Here is a 17,674-nt window from a genome sequence, read left to right on the forward strand (position 1 = left end):
TTTGGACACTTAAACATCAAAAGAACAAGCCAAGAGCTGGACCTGAGCAAAAATGCACATTCTCCTACAAAGAGGTGTGCTCCTCTCTGTGGTCAAAGACAAAATTACCTGGACTATGGTACTGGTAGGTGTTAATATGAAACACACCAGAAGCTCAAAACAAAAAGGGAATTATGGTATCTTAAGAGTACTTATCTGCTTGAAAGGAATCGTGAGGCTTAATTCATTAATAATTAATTACTTACATTGCAGTAGCACCTATAGTCTCCAAATGAAATCATGGATCCATTGTTTTAGGAAATGTACAAACATATAGTAAGACCTGACAATCCAAGACCCTGATCCTGCAATCTCTTATGTGCAGCCAGAGATCTGAAATAACAGGTACAGAGATCCGCCCATGTACAATGCATTGCAAGATTGAGACCTTAATGTATATAACAACAGATACAAGGTGGGAGGAAAGGGAGCATTAACCCAATTTTACGTATGTGAGCGGAGGCAGAAAGTTTAGATGATTTGCGCAAGGTCAGAAAGAAAATCTGTGGAAGAAGCAGGAATTTAACCCAGGTTTTCTGAATCCCAATCTAGTGTCTTAACCACAAGATCATTCTTCCACCTGAGGCTTCCAGATTCTTTGATGAGAGGTGTAACAAGTATGTATAATCTTAATGAATATGCTAACCAGTGTGACACAGAAACTGTTTCCATTGCCTTCAGAGCAATTCAAGTTGCCAAGCACCTCAGCTGGATTTGAAAAGTATGAAGCTGTTTCACTGGAATACGCTGGCAACCTCTCTGCTGGGTCCTATGAGTTGCAAATTTTGAATGTTCTTTGGATGAACTTTATTTTTAGTAAGTGAAATTCCATGCAAAACTTTACATAAATTCAATGTTAGCATTGACATTTTAAATATGTCAACAGGAAATTTAGTTATGATTCTCACAACAGTCTTACTATCTCAAACATATATACACACAGCCATACATTGAACAGGACAGTAAAATAAACTACTACAGATGTACAAAAGGGCTGATTATAATTGCTGTAGGAGGCCTAAACCAGATTCTTATTTCAGTTACTGTTCACTGGTGTAAATCCAGTGGAGTTACTCCTAATTTTAGAACAGTGCACATTAACTGAGATTGAAATCAAGTTCCATGTTTTGGGATCTACAGACCATTGTATGTTTACTTTCTCACTTTAAGTCATTACAATACATCCTATGCCAACTGAACTAGTTAAAAATCATTCACTCATTTTTAAAACACTCAAGAAAAAGAAGGTAGCGAGATCATGAGCACATACTGTAATCCAACTCATAATGAAACAATGGGTCAGATCCTCAGCTGGTGTAAATCAGTGTATTTGGCCCATATCTTTAAAGAGATGTAGCTTTCTGTATTTAAAACTCTTATTTTAAATCTAATTTCTGGAGAAATAAAATCTACCAGGTAAAAGACAGCAAAAAAGTTGCAATACATTTTGCATAATGCTGCGTAACTGCTCTTAGAATGATCCATTCTAGGCACATGAGTGTTAAGAAAATATTTTTAACTTTAACAAAATGAAGTGACAAAATAATCCTCCTCTGAGAATAAAAGATAGCTCTTGGGGTGAGCAACTGAAGGAGAAGATGGAAAATGCTGACTGTCTGAAACCGAAGAATAGCCAACTGGTCTTAGTCCTTCCTTCCCCTTCCCTCCCCTCCGACCAGCTCTTCAACCTACAGATCCAACTCTAAATATGTAGTGCGACACATTTCAGTATTTGAACAAACAATTTATGTTCCCTTCAAGATACCTCTTATTATCAGCAATCTCATTCAGTGTGTACGGCCTCATCTTATTTTGGAGTACTACATCCTAAACTGAAATGTTCATGAGATATCCTGTGATAAGTACCCTACCCAATGCCACCATATATATATTTTTTAAAACATGACACACAGCTTGATCACAACAAAAGGCCAAATGGTCCACCAAAGCTTATCACTTAATTTTTTTCAGCTTTTCTCTTTGCTTTAACTCTGCAGCCTTAAAATGCCAATTTTTTTTTTTTTTTTTGGAAAAAGGAGAGAAGTTGTCTCTTAAAATCTTTTATATTTAGTGTCAGTGGCTTTCTTCCAGATGTTCACTACTCTGCAATACAGATTTCCTGAAATTCCTGTTTACTTTTTAAAAGACCACTCTCCCAAATACTTACTTTTAAAGTTCAGTATAGCCCACAGTTACCTCCATGGCTGCCCTTCTGCAGAAACTCCCCAAGCCTTATAGCCGAGTGGCCGAAAGCACCTCTCTCTCTCTCTCTCTCTCTCTCTCTCACACACACACACACACACACACACACACACACACACACACACCCACCATTTGAAAGCTTATTATGTCTATTTTAAAATTAGGTGTGATATGGAGCTGTCAAGTGGTGCCAATAGAAATGGGGAGAAACAATGACACCATCAACACATTACAATGACCACCTTGAAATAGCTGCATTCATATAGTCTAATGACTCCCTGTATTATTTCAAGGCCTAATATTGGATTTCTTTGTGACCTCAAAAGCATCACATCAACAATCTAAAGGGTAAAACAAAATCTAGTAATACATTTATACAGGTACCACTGAAATGTAACAATAATGGTGATCTTTCTAATCAACATCACCAACATCTTGTTAATCATTATGATCTCTGTCCAGAGTGTGTGGGTTAACACAATCTTCACTTTCTTGGCATGTACATACTTTGTGCAAGAGAGATGGTTCTGACTATATAATAGTTGATTGTGCAGTGACCTCTACTGGTACAAGCACAAGATCTTGTAGAGGCTCAGATGCCATTGGGCCCTTGAAGAATACAGGAAGTAGTTCATCATCCACATTTTTCCATCCATGCTGCAATAGTGATCCAACAGGTATGCGTGAAGACATCCAAATCTTTGCTTGCCAAGATGCTCTTTTGATATGTTTTTCAAAACTGTCCTCACAAGGTTGCAGTTTGGGCAGTGACTTGCCCTTTTGGATGGTTAGATTGTGGTGCAAGCAGTTCAGATCTCTGTGGGTCTCCTTTTCTTTCTCATTCTGATTATACAGCACTGCTACCAACTTCCTTGCTACAGAAATTGCAGCTTTTCCATCACTCTCTCCCAGTTTGTCATGATCACTTAAGTAGTAAACTCCCTTTGTTTTGCGGCATTAAACAGAGATTTCCCCCCCCCCCCCATACCAGTTAGGGATGACAGAGTCACATCCTGTTAATGCACATACAGCAGAAAGCATGTTGCAGAAGTCAGGAGTGAATGTGGCACAAATTGCACTCCCATGTATGAAGCGATGTTTGTCAGTTGAGCTGGTAATGCTTCCTGTTTCAATCCACGTTATGTGCTCCATTTTTGGCCAGGAGTGAATAGCAAGGACAATATCATCTGTACCAGGTGACCTAATTACTATGGTTCCTTTGACATCAAGCCATACTGGTGCATACAGGATGGAGAAGCATCCTTATATCTGCTTCCTCTTGAGTACTGTACAAGTTGTGGGCTTCTTCAACACTGCAACAAAGTGGTAATTTTCTTTAATATTTTTGTGACCCCTTACATGGGTCTCAGTTTCCCCTCTGTGTTGCATTGTTACTGGGTGGGGGAAGAGGGGGAGAGAGACTTGTTTGCTCTCAGGGCAGGCTAAGAGACCCAGGTATGAATGATGCCTGTCTGAGCCTGAATGAGTCATTAAAAAGGAATGATCAAGGCAGACCCCATATCAATAGAAAATCTGAGAAGACAATGGAAAACACAATCACCAACAATACTAACAACCAACAACTCAGAGGGAGATGGATTTCCCCACCTATCAGCAGGGAAGTTGAGCAAAGACCCCATCTCGAGAACAAAGGACTGGGAAGCTGTAAGATGGGGGGGATCAGAGTTGGCTGCTGGAAGGAGTCGGGTGCTCTCACCTGGCAAGTGATCAAGGAGGACAGACTGAGAGGGACACAAAGCCAGAACAACAGGGTTCACTACAGGTTGGTTGGGCTCTGGGCTAACAAGAATGGTCTATGCTTTAACAAGAGTTTCTCAAATGCAGCCACCATGGCCAGATGTGGCCACCAGGGGCTTTTTGTGCAGCCACAGCCTCCTTGGTGGTGATTGGGGGGCGCAAAGCAGTGTTAACAAATATACAAATATCACTTTTCACAGAAACAGACTTACTAGCTAGCAAGTGTTTAAAAAAAGCAACCAAAAAAAACAAAAGAAACAATAACAAAAAAGACAAGAACATGGAAAGCACATTATTTGTTTCTATTCTGTTTAGCTCCAATAAAGAATAGAGACACCTGCACATTATTTTTATTTTTGAGTCTGCAATAAAAACCTACATAAATAAATTACATTGATTTGGACGTGTATGTGTGTATATGTATTTGTTTTTCCTAAAGTTAATTGAGTGTTTTAGGAAAAATTGTCAGAGCAGCCACTAGCAAGAGTTGGTGGCCGCACTCTAAGGCCATCAAAAAATTTCTTGAGACGCCTCCTTCATTTCTCTATACTAACCTAAGGATTTCCTGGATCTTATAATTACTCACTGATACCTATAGTTTTTCATGACTGTTGGCCATTTAGATTCACAGCTGAGGATAAGTATGCACCCTTGGTATTAAGTCTGAACCTCATTAAGCACCTAGATGCCTCTTACCTCCATGACCCCTGTCAATCTGGTACAGAATTGGATATGGGACACAATGCACTAGTGGCTTTGGCAGGGAATCTCATTTTATGATTTTAATGTTAGATTTAAGAGCTTCCTTCAATCCCACTGATCATGAGGTGTTGACTAACGTGCAGACTACAGCAAGAGTAGGTGGTAGTTCTCATGGGTAGCTCTGTTCTCTCCTTGCAGAGTGCTCCTAGAGGGTGGTGTGGAGCAGTTGCTCTCTTCACTAAGGGCACTGTTGTGGAATTCCACAGAGTTCACACCTTGTCTCTCCTAATGTTCAAAATAGATAAGGTGCCTTTAAGATGTTTAGTAAGGAGGTGTGTGCTGCAGCTATTTCAATATGATTTAAGCCTGATGCAGTGAATGCTGCTGAATACTTGGAACATGTTTTGGGGAGAGATTAGGGCACAGATGAGAGTTGGATAGCTGAAGCTCAATCCAGTTAAAACTAAAGTGATGCTGGTAGTTTGGGGAATTGCATCTAGACGATATGGTGAGGATAATTTAATCGCAGGTGTATATCCTCCATTGTGTTCATATTCACAATCTGTGGATTCTGTTGGATCCCCAAGCTATTATTATATGATCAAACAGCAGCCATTCACTGGAATACTTTTTTGTCTCTGGCTAGGAAACTGCTCCGTTTTTTTTTTTTTTTCCAGATGTGGGCCTTGCTACCGTGAGTTATGCCTTCATCAACTCAAGATTGGATTATTATACTGTGCTCTATATGGAGCTTCTAGGTGTTCTCCTAAAGTTTCTTTAAAATTAATTCAATTTGTCATCCAAGTTGCTGTGAGGGATCATGGGTCTCAAACACAGGACTGCAGGACCCCAAGCAACCACTACTCAGCAACTCGCTGGTACCTGGAGGGAGTGTTGGCTGGTGGAACTTAGCTCAGTATAGGCACCACTCACGAAGCTCCCAACTGGAGGAGAAGTCCAGCCTCTCCGACTGGCTCAGACTCACTATTTAAACCAGAATGAAGCACACAAAGTTGTCTGAGCAACTAGGTGAATCACTGGCTGGCTGCTACACTGGACCCTACCTGCTTGTCTGACTCTGCTTATTTATTCCACATTTTAGCTATCTCCCTACGGCATGAATGAGCAAAGGGTATGCAGTTTCTTTCACCACTTAACTTCTGTAAAAAAAAGTATGACATCATAACTTGGACAGCAATTGGTCTGTTAAAGTGTTCAATTGACAACAACGTATGCATGAAAAATAGCAGGTGTTGGTACTGGAATGAGGCCAGCACTCCAAGCCAGGGATACCTCCACTTGGATATAATCTCCCTAACTGATAAATTATTAAATTGCAATTTATCCAATTACATATGAAGCAAAACTATTCCATAGAAATGAACTGTACATTTACATTTAGACACATACTACACATTACACTATGGAATGGTTAAATGTTTTTTCTAAAAATCTCATATTAAAATCAATGTAGCCTGCATTAAAATACTCTCCCCTAACACAACCTACTTCAGAAACACAAACTTCTTTGTGAAGCAATTAGGGTTGCTAGAAACATAACATACCTGACCCAAGCTCACAAGAGGAAGCAAATGAAAAGTTAAGCAACCTTTTCTCCTTACCCACAGACATATACCTTACCATTAACACAATTACTATACACCACAGATCATGTACTTCAACCTTAAATCTACCTCTGCAACCTTCTCTTCTCCACATAGCCCTTTACCAAACTACCTTATCCTAACATTATTATTTGTGGACTTTTGGTAGAATAGTATGTTGTGCTGAGAAAAGTTTGGTAAAGGGGTTGATGGAAGACTGGTCTCCTTAGAGCATATTTAATTCCCTTACTTTTCTGGGTTTAAGACAGGTATGTTATGTTTGTAGTGACTCTGCTTCACAACGAAATCTGTATATTAATTTGCTAGATTATTTTAAATAGGGGCATGGTGCTGATTGAAGGATGGGATGGACTTGTGGGGTATGTTTAATTCCAGATACTGACAGGGAAAACTTCATGCACCAGCAATTGGTAAACATGAATAAGGCTAAGATTTTTTCACAGTTATTTGTAGTAAAAGTCATAAACAGGTCACGGGCAATAAACAAAAAATCACGGAGCCCATGACTTGTCCGTTACATGGGGGGTGGGGACACAGCCCCAACTCCAGCGGCTGCAGTGGGGGTCGCAGCCACAAGGGACACACAGCCCTGGCTCCAGAGCAGGCCCAGCTGCGGGACAGGGGTGCACAGCCCTGGGAAGGGGAAGGACATGGCCCTGGGAAGCCGCAAGGGGGGCGCGCAGCCCCAGCTGCAGCCTCCAGTGAAAGCCGCAGGGCTAGGGCGCGCAGGCCCCGCCAAGCCCAGGACACCGCAGGACTTGGGCGCACGGACGTGCCTGCAGTCCCGCCAAGCCCAGGACGTCGCAGGGCTGGGGCACGCGGCCCCGGCTGCAGTCCCACCAAACCTGGGACACCGTGGGGCCCTTCCCCAGTCCAATGCTGTTTCCTTTGTTCTTGAAGTGTCATTGATGCCAGGGGTAGAGAGAAAGGGAGAGATAATTTGGGGCATCTGCTCTCTCTTCTTATAGTTCTTTCCCTTCTTTGAAAATCATCTCCAGCTGAGGATCAGAAGACAGAAAGTCTGTGTGGACGGGAACCCCAAGCTGTTTCTTTGTCAAGATGTAGATTTTTCACCCGTCAGCTAGCCTTTTGTAGTTTGTGAGCGCTCTCCAGATTTGGAACATGTCTTAGTAATATCATACAATAGCATCTTATAACTCTACATACAATGTTGCCACATATATTTTACCAGGACAATAATGCTTAGCAAATTATGAGTTTTCAAATGATACCTCACAATGCATACTTTGTACAAAATCTATCAATCTTGTAAAAGGGGTGAACACAAGGGCACAGACTGTCCCAACAGGCTGCCCAGAAGCTATAACCTTCTCTATTGCATCGTATCCACACGGGTCAGATAGGTCTGTTTCCGCAGAGATGCACAGGAGTTATACATTTTAAGGACAGAAGAGACCATTGTGATCATCTAGTCTATCCTTCTGTATAGGACTTCTCTGAATTAATTCCTGCTCCAAGTCCAATAGCGAAGATTGAACTAGAGCACATCTTTTAGAAAAGCATCCAAACTTGACTTAAAATTTTCTAATGAAGAAGAATCCCCCATACCTCTTAGTAAGTTGTTCCAATAATTAATTACCCTCACTGTTAAAAATCTGTGCCTTCTTTCTAGCCTGAATTTGTCTAACTTCAACTTTCAGCCATCTTGTTACTGTAAGTTCGTTAGGGCAGGGAACCATCATCTTGTTTTGTGTCTGTACAGTGCCTATGACAATGGGGTTCCATTCCATGACTAGGGCTCCTAGGTGATAATATTATTAATTATTTGAATTATAGTATGTAATTTCTGTTCCCCACGTAGTACTTACAGACCATGGCCAAGCCACCTCATAATCTTCTTCTCTGATAAATTTAAAAGATTGAGCTCCTTGAGTCTAGTACTATAAAACACATTTCCCAAACCTTTAATCAGTCTTGTTGCTTTTCTCTGAAACCTCTCCAATTTATCAACATCCTCCGTGAAACAGGGACACCAGAACTGGACACAGTATTCCAGTAGTGGTCGTACCAGTACCTCTCCTACTACTGAATATGCCCCCATTTAAACATCTGAGGATAGCATTAGCCTATTTAGCTACAGCATTGCTTTGGGAATTCATGTTCAGCAGATTATTCACCAGAAAGTCCAAGTCTTTTTCAGACTCACTGCTTCCCAGGATAGTCTCTCATCCTGTAAATATACCCTATATTCTTTGTTCCTAGATTTATACATTTACATTTGACCATACTGAAACATTGTTGGACTATGCCCAGTTCACTAAGCAATCCAGATCACTCTATCAATTACCTGTACTCTTCGTTATTTAACATTCCCCCAATATTTGTGCCACCTGCAAACTTCAGCAATAATGATTTTATGTTTTCTTCCAGGTCAAGGATAAAAATATTAAATAGCATAAGGAACAGATCCTTGTGGGACACCATGAGAAACACTCCCACTCAATGAGGATTCCCAATTAATTACATTTTGAGGTTAGCCATTTCTAAACCACTTAATACACCTCTACCCCGATGTAACGTGACCCGATATAACACGAATTCGGATATAACGCGGTAAAGCAGCGCTCCAGGGGGCGGGGCTGAGCACTCTGGTGGATCAAAGCAAGTTCGATATAACGCAGTTTCACCTATAACGCGGTAAGATTTTTTGGCTCCCGAGGACAGCGTTATGTCGGGGTAGAGGTGTATGTGCCAAGTTGATTTTGTATCATTCTAGTTATTTAAATCAAAATGCCGTGTGGTACTAAGTCAACTGCCTTACAGAATTCTAAGTATATTACACTAACACTCTTACCTTCTCATCCAAACCCGTAGTCTCATCCAAATGATACTAAGTTATTTTGACAAGACCTATTTTCCAAAACCCATGTTGATTAGTATTAATTATATCACCCTCCTTTAATTCTTTATTAATTGAGTCCTGTATCAGCTGTTCCATTATTTTGCCCAGGATCAATGTCAGGTTGAATAGGCCTATAAGTACCTGGATCATCCCATTTACCCTTTTCAAATACTGGCACAACATTAGCTTTCTTCCAGTACTCTGGAACTTACTCAGAGGTATTAAAAATCAACATTAACAATCCAGAGAGCTCTTTGACCAGATCTTTTAAAACTTTTGCATGCAAATTATCCAGACCTTCTGATTTAAGAATGTCTAACTTTAATAGCTGCTATCTAATATATGTCACTGTTTGAAAAGTGGGGAGTATTTCATCATCATCACATCATTTGAATACATCATCTGGCTTTGTCACAAATACTGAACACAAATATTTATTGAACGCTTCTGCCTCTTCTGAATTATTATTGACGATTCTACCATTTCCACCTACTAATGGACCAATAACATTGTCAGGGTTCCTTTTGATCCTGCTATACTTTGGACTCAGCCTGGGATACAAGTACAGATCCTGGGGGGGGGAGGGGAGGGGGGAGGAGAGCAGGCCTTTTATAGAGGTGGCAACAGGGGAAAGGAGCTACAGCTGAAGGCCCCTTCCGTACTGCCAAAGCGTCTTCTTGCACTGTCAAGATGGCCTCTCCAATCCTGACTGGCTTTTTTTTCTACCCTGGGAAGGGGGGGTTAATGTAATTGGGTTGTGAAAGAGTCCTTTTCCCCCATACACACCCGGCTGAGATCCCCACTGAACCCAGATCTTCCCTTTTGCCTCTGACTTTTCTCATCCTATGTCTCTCTGAAGCCTTCAGGAGGACCAGTCACTGAAAACACCTCAGAAAAGAAAGCAGAACTGAGAGGATAATCTCTCCAAAACATCAAATGCAGCCCTGAGACATGGCTGGGAATTAAACCGACAAATTATTAAGCCAAGCTGTTAGTCTAGTATTCTGTAATAAAGTTTGGAATTTTCCTCAGAAAAGCTCTGCAACAGGGAGATGTGGCTGAGCTGCCTGCTGCTATAGAGGCAGCACAAGCTGGAGGAAGCTTTTAGTATAGATAGTAAAGTTTTACACAAAATTAGTATAATTTTTATTATAAAATTAATCTTAAATTATATTAATCAGTAACTAAAAACAAGCTTGTTGATATTTACAACCAGAGGAAGAGTTTAGAACTCTGCATGATTATATTTTTATTTAACTCAATTTTTATGCCACTTATCTCTAAGAAATAAGACAAATAAAGCTCAAACATCAATAAGGAAGATTGTTTCATGCCACTTTTCCAAATCTATCAGGTCAGAAGAACTAAAACTGATAAAAGGAAGACTGTATCACCTACTGTATTACACCTCTCGATTAATAAAAGAATAGCACAGACATGAACATGAAAAAAATACAGGATTTCCATTTTACTTGAAGGAACAGTCTCACTGATTTAATAAATAAGATGGGGGAAGCGGGGGCTCTCCTACCTTGAAATGTGAAATTGAGTTAAATTTCTAAGTGATGATCGCCTTCCTCCATGTGCCAAAAATCCTGCAAGACACAAAAACAACAAAATTTAGTACTAAGACCCTCAAAACATTCCATTTAACTATCTGGCAAACTACATCTCACATTTTTGGAATTCAAAATTAAACCCCACTGTTGAAAGGGTACATAAAGTCACAATAATATCACATGAACAGCTCACAGCTTTCTACGGGGTATTAATGTATCAGCTATCACCTCTTAGTTCTCCTCACCATTAAAATTCCATAGTTGTAAATCTTTAACTGATCAAAATTAATTTTGATCACCTTGAGCACTTTTTTTCACCCTCAATGATTTTCATGTGAAGAACTGAGAAAAAGTATAATGTAGTGTTTCTTTCAATATATACACTACAGTGTAATATTTAAAAAGAAAGCACTTTATACCATTTTTTGCAACTACCCGTGACTATTTTTTTTCTGTGCACTACTAAGCTTTTTGGGTTAACTCCTGAAGACTTTACTTAGTTTTTATTCTGCTCTTCTTCAAGCACAACTCTCACTGAAGGGGAGTTAAAACGGAGTCAAAATTTCAGGATTTAGTTTTGTTCTTGTATCAAGTATGTACAGTAGCTGTTTAATTAGTTCATCAGTCCACATCACCTGGTATCTTTGAAAAGGTCACATAAATATTGTACTGTATTTTGAAACATAGTATAAAGTCTATGGAAAGAGTTTTATCACATATATTAGTATTGTGATGTGTGCAGAATCCTGCTTGTTGGCATCTACTGGGACATTATCACAGAAGGCTTCATTGATATACCTGTTGCTGTTTAGAACAAAAAAGTTGAAAGGAAGAAGAGAGGTATAAAACTAAAATTAATTAAGTAACAGTTAGGGTTGTATCAGGACACATTCACCAACTCAAAAACTGAAAAGCATGGAAATAAGTTAAGGGACAAGTCTCCTGCATTCCTTGCCACTGTCACAATGCCTACAACACTGGCAAATAACACATTCCAACACTACATAAGGCTTTCATTTCCACCTCCAACAGATATCAAGAAGCAATACATACCCCAGCTTCATCAAACTCACACTGTAGTGCAAAACCTTAACAGGGACCTCTCAGATGCTCTTGCACCAACATTTTGGCACATCTGACAGTCACACATTCCATACATTTGGGAAGTTATTCTGCCTTAACATTTCTGAAGTTACCAAGCACCTTCCCATCTCCAACTTCCTATTCCTGAGCAAGTCATAACCACTAAACTCCAACACGTGACATCAGCCAACTTCCTGGATACCTTACAGTCAGAGTTCAAACCAGGGCACAGAACAGAGAGAGCTATAGGTGCACTAAAAGATGACCAGTTCTTATAGCCAATGACAGGATCTCCATGATTATGCTGCTGGACTTCTCTGCAGCTTTTGACACATTAGACCACTAGATACTGCTAACCTACCTACATGACAGACCAGAAACTGATGGCCCAGCACCGAAGTTGTTCCTATCATTCCTCTCCAGCAAAGCCCATAGTGCTTATGGGTAACTGTTCCTCCTCTATAAAGACCCTCGCCTGTGATATTCCATAGTGCTCTATACTATCCCCTCTTCTCCTCAGTATCTACCTGAGACCACTAGGAGAGACAAACAACTACCATGGGCTCACCTGCCAACAATATGCCAGTGACTCAACTATGTACAGGGAGTCATCAGACGCCACTTACAACGCTTTTCAATTGACTACCTGTTTTGCCCCTAGAACGCTTGTTTCGCCCTTACGACGCTTGATTTGCATAAAGTTTGCCTGAAATCACTTCCTGGTTGCATTATACTGGTATAGAGCTGGAAAGGGTCGCTTCTGATTGGCTTCGAGGGAGCAGGGTAGCTTTTTTGCTGGGTAGGGTTGCTGCTTATTTTTGATTGGCTGGGGCTGGAAGCCAATCAGAAAGCTTGAACAGCAATTGGCTGAGGCTCAGCATGTGTGCCATTCTCCTTGGCTTTCTGAGCCTGTGTTTCCGGCATTCTGAGCAGCATATGTGAGTTTATGTGTTTATTTGAAGGCTGTTTACAAAATACAGTGTACAGTAAATACACTGATATTGCAACATTAGTCATCTATAATTAATTTACTACAAAAATCTGGGTTACTGTGGTGAAAATAGTGTATCAAGCCTTGGTTCAGGAACCAATCCCCCCCTTCAGATCATTGATTCCTATGGGAAAAGCAGTTTCGACTTACAACATTTCGACTTACAATGCAATTCTGAGGAACAGATTGTGTCGTAAGTCCAAGGACTCCCTGTATCTCATTCACAACTAATGCAACTACGACTACTACAAGATGTCACAGTGCCTATCAGAAATCAAAGAGTTTTGGACTTAAAGCAGGGATACAACCTGTTTACTCTGTACTATAACAAGCCTGACCCCTGGGGAAAGGAGACAAAGTCTGCAGGAAGTCATCTAGCTTGTACATAGAAAGGCCCACAGCAGACACAGGGAATGGCAGACTTAATGACAGTCAGAGTCGGAGATGTTTCCACCTCCATGGGCCTTGGCCTCGATTGGCCAAATTAAAGGGTTTTTGAATTGCTAGCTCTATGGGGCCAGAAGGGGGGAAAGGCAGCTATGACCATTAGTGGTGGTAACCACGAGGGAAAGGCTGCAGGATAACAAGATCTCGGAGAGGATGATTACATTTAGTGGAGTAAGGTGACAGCTGTAATTGTGAGTGAGTAGCCCCTTTCCTTTTGTTTTGACGCTAGTTCCAGGACTCGTTCAGAGGCACCAGACAGCTGTAATCATTAAAAGCTAATTTGTTCTTCATCCTATAAGTGATCTCCTTGTGCCTGATTTCTCCAACTCCAGTTCCAACCCATCAAACCCAGAATTTTCTTTCGTCTGCATCCACCCCGCCACTCAGGGTCCCTAGCCTTTCCCCAGGGGAAGAGGGAAGTAACACTATAAAAAATACAGCACATCCTCTCCTAATTAACAGCACTTATCTCAGAATACAGAACACATTTTCTGAGGGTTTACAAGTAAATCCTTTGATCAATTTATCCATTAAAATTAAATAAAACTATGTCCTTTAAGAAATTAGCCTTCTGTGTCCATCTTTTATTTGTCCTGAATTATCTTAATGGAATAATGCAGACACTTCAAACTTTCAATGAAAATAAAATTAACTGAAATCTTGTGCATATGCTATATTTGAAGAAATGAAGTTATAATTAAGCTAAGTTATTAAAAGTGTATCTAATTTATGCTTATATCAGGAACAGTCAGGCTTAGGTCCGCAGTAAAGGTAAATTAAGTGGGGCTATTGTGACATCAGAGTTACTCAACCAAACACCATCCTTTCTCTAAAGCTAATTTTCATGCAATAATTCTATTGGTTGAAATTACTCAGCAGTATGAGGGAGACTGGGCGCACGTCAAGTATTCTCATTGATAGATTAGTCGTCTCCACTGTCATTACTCGTTAAAGAGTCTGTGGCTACATGCCAGCTTGTGCATCAGCACTTGAAAGGCTTGCCAAGTCACTGCTTCCCTGGTTCACTGTGCATTGAGGCGACACTGCCAGGGGAACTGAGGCAGTAGTGCTGGGGGAGCTCAAAGCACAGACACACTGGGACTCAGAGGCTGAGTTCTCCCTGCCCCCTTCACATACCACCGGCCTCATTAACACTGTCCTCTAAACCAGTACGGCTGCATCTTAATTGATAAAAAATGCTGCATATTTACTGCTCATTAGATGTCTCTCTGCAAAAACAGTGGAGACAAGGCACTTTATATTTACAGCAAGACAACTAAGTGGGGTCAGTCATGCACAGAAGATAGAATGCTGACCTCACCTCACTGCCTTCACGGTAAAACCTACAAGTGCCTTCTCTCCATTTAGGATTTCCAAGTGAGAAAACTATTGCATGTTAATTATCTCACTGTAAAAAACCCACCTTTGTATCAGTGATGACAAACCCTAAGGCAGAGGTTCTCAAACTGTGGTCCATGGACCACCAGTGGTCCACGAGCTCCATTCAGGTGGTCCGCAGATAGTTCCCACTAAGATGCTAGCCTGGGCAGCCGCACACAATAGAATGAAAGGCCACCCACCTAATTAGGGGAGCCACGCAGGCTTGGCTCCATTGATTAGGTGCCTGGACCCTGGAGAAGACGCACATGTAAGGTGAGATGCTGGACTTGGAGGGAATAGAGGGGTAGGTGGGAGGGGGCAGTGGGGCGAAAAGAGGGGGTGGGCGGAATTTCAGATGTGCATGGCTGCGGCGACCAGAGAAAGAGGCAACTTTCCACAGCTCCAGGGCTGTGGCTGCTGAGGAGATATGGCCCTCCGTCCCAGCTTCAACTCTGTGGCTGCTGTGGCGGGGGAGAGACCCCCCTCCTTCCCATCCCCAGCTCGGAGGCTGCTGCGGTGGGGGAGAGAGGGAGACCCCCGCCTCCTTCCCAGCCCAAGCTTGGGGGCTGCCGCAGCAGGGGAGAGAGGGAGAGACCCCCGTCCTCTCCAGCTCGGGGGATGCCGCGGCGGGGGAGAGGGGGCACATCCATTACATTATAAAGGTAAGACTACTGATATTAAAATATGAGTTGTGTGCTTTTATTTGTAGAACAAAAAAAAACTTTTATTACTATTAAGGTTTTTTTATATAGTGCTTTATCCAAAGGGCTTTACAATAGTTAGCTAACAGTACAAACAACATTTGGAAAGATCATTAAGTGGTCCACCGAGATCCTCAGCAATTTTCAAGTGGTCTGCGAAAAAAAAAGTTTGAGAACCACTGCCCTAAGGGGTGGTCTACACTTACAGTGCTGCAGCACTTAGTGAAGACACTACCTATTCTGATGGGAGACCACCTTCTGTTGGCGTAGGTACTCCACCTCCCCGGGTTGGGATAAACGTATCGCTCGGAGGTGTGGATTTTCCACATCCCTGAATGACTTAGAGTAAACCAAGCCTAAAACGACTGCAAATTAACGGCCAGATTGACCAGTACATCTCATTGGCTTTGATTTTTTTTTGTGATGCAAAGCAGCTCTAAGGCGAGCGCAATTAGCTGATATAGTCTGGCTTTGATGTAACCATGATTCTTCCCTTGCATTTTTAAAAAGTATTTAAGGTTGATAATATATATTCAAATCTTTAGAAATATCACATGACAGCAATCTCTTTTAGTTTCTTGTTTAGTGTTCATATATACATTTTTAAATCTTTTTTAAAAGACTATGTTAAAATGGAATTAAGGATGACAATACATTTCAGTAACTTCATGGGGAATAAACATTGCGATAATGTTGTAGTTATCCCAAAACCTAGCACCTGAAAATCCTGGAAATTCAGAGAGTTACGGTTACACTATTTTGTGGATATATATACACACACACACACAAACACACACAGCAGCAGCCGCCAGATCTTTCCAATCTAAAGCCTTTCACCAAAAATAATTTTAAAAAAATATTTGGTAATACTTTGAAAAAGACCCACACACTGTGCTATACAGTCTTCTTAGACAGTGCTATGTATTACTGAATGTCATAAAAAGTAGCAATATTTGTAGTAATTTTAATGTATAATTCATGTTGTAATGATCCAGGGATCTCTTAACTCAGGGAAACAGAAACAGTATGTGGGTTTTGGTTCTCTTGGCACACTTAGTCTGAACTAAAACGTTAGATGCAGAATCAATTTAACATTAAACAACAGTTCTCTCTAATTTTCTGGGAAAGAAGAGAAGAGGTTCTCAAACCAGCTTTTCATAAAGAAAAACTGACTACATTTGGTTACCTTTATTTTACAGCAAGCCCCTTGAGTGGCATATTTTATTCTATTAGAGGGTTGATTTAAAACAAAAAAAAATACCTGCAACATATATTCATAATAGAGTATTATTAGTCTGCATGAATACAAGTGAAGAATACAGAAAATCAACAAGCTCTAATTCTTTGCTGAACTTTATTTGTCTGGAAGGTTTGAGTAACTTCTAGGCAATATAGAGAAAGCTGCACTTCATGAAAAATATATTGATGACTGGCAGCAAATAACAGAGAAACTGAGTTTGATAGTGTCATCTTATTTTCTTAGTTTTATCTGCATCTCAAAACCACTTACAGTTTGGCAGTGTTAAACAGAGGGCTATCATAATAGTAAGTGCTACAGATCAGTATGCAGTCAGGTTCGTAAATAGAGCTATGGGGGGAACTTTGCATAGTTTCAAACCATATTCTGCTTGTCTCCAGCCAGTGCTTCTAGTTCCTGACTTTTATGATTACTAGGAGACAGATTCCATAACTTAAAAATAAATCAGAGGGGTAGCCGTGTTAGTCTGTGTCCACAAAATCAACGAGGAGTCCGGTGGCACCTTAAAGACTAACAAATTTATTTGGGCATAAGCTTTTGTGGGTAAAAACCCCACTTCTGGCCATGCATCTGAAAAAGTGGGGTTTTTACCCACAAAAGCTTATGCCCAAATAAATTTGTTAGTCTTTAAGGTGCCACCGGACTCCTAGTTGATTTTTTAAAAATAAATGATCACCAATAATACTGGGGGGAAATGTTTGTATATAAATTATATGAAATAGTCAGTTTGGCCATTTTAAAATACAGTATTTTGTTATTGTAGTTAAATGTTAAAGTAACAACTTATATTTCCAAAACAATTTAAGAGAATTTATGTACTATAGCTAAAATAGCAATATACAATAGTATTTTTCTTGAAATATCTCCCAAATTGTCTGGTCATTCACGACCCTCCAAGACATTTGCTCTCCACAGGAATGATACAACTGGAGAAATCCGGGTTAAGACTTTCAAATACTGTGGTCAAAGCATTTGAAACAAACACCTGTAATTGAAGGAGACCAGATTGCACCCAATCTAACCAGGTTCAGACCAAGAAAGGCTTTCCTTATCAATCACCTCCATA

At 40.6% G+C, this 17,674-nt stretch overlaps 1 protein-coding gene across 1 annotated transcript in view; it reads right to left on the reverse strand.

Annotated features, from left to right (window-relative positions):
• TANC2 (tetratricopeptide repeat, ankyrin repeat and coiled-coil containing 2) overlaps positions 1-17,674 on the reverse strand; it is a 585,366-nt gene that overhangs the window by 470,971 nt on the left and 96,721 nt on the right. The window contains exon 2 of the mRNA XM_024201203.2: positions 10,721-10,784. The gene's annotated coding sequence lies outside the window, so the exon portion shown is untranslated. The remainder of the gene's footprint in view (positions 1-10,720; positions 10,785-17,674) is intronic.

The sequence above is a fragment of the Terrapene carolina genome, unplaced genomic scaffold, assembly GCF_002925995.2.
Source record: "Terrapene carolina triunguis isolate 2854851 unplaced genomic scaffold, T_m_triunguis-2.0 Scaffold193, whole genome shotgun sequence".
NCBI classification, from domain to species: domain Eukaryota; kingdom Metazoa; phylum Chordata; order Testudines; family Emydidae; genus Terrapene; species Terrapene triunguis.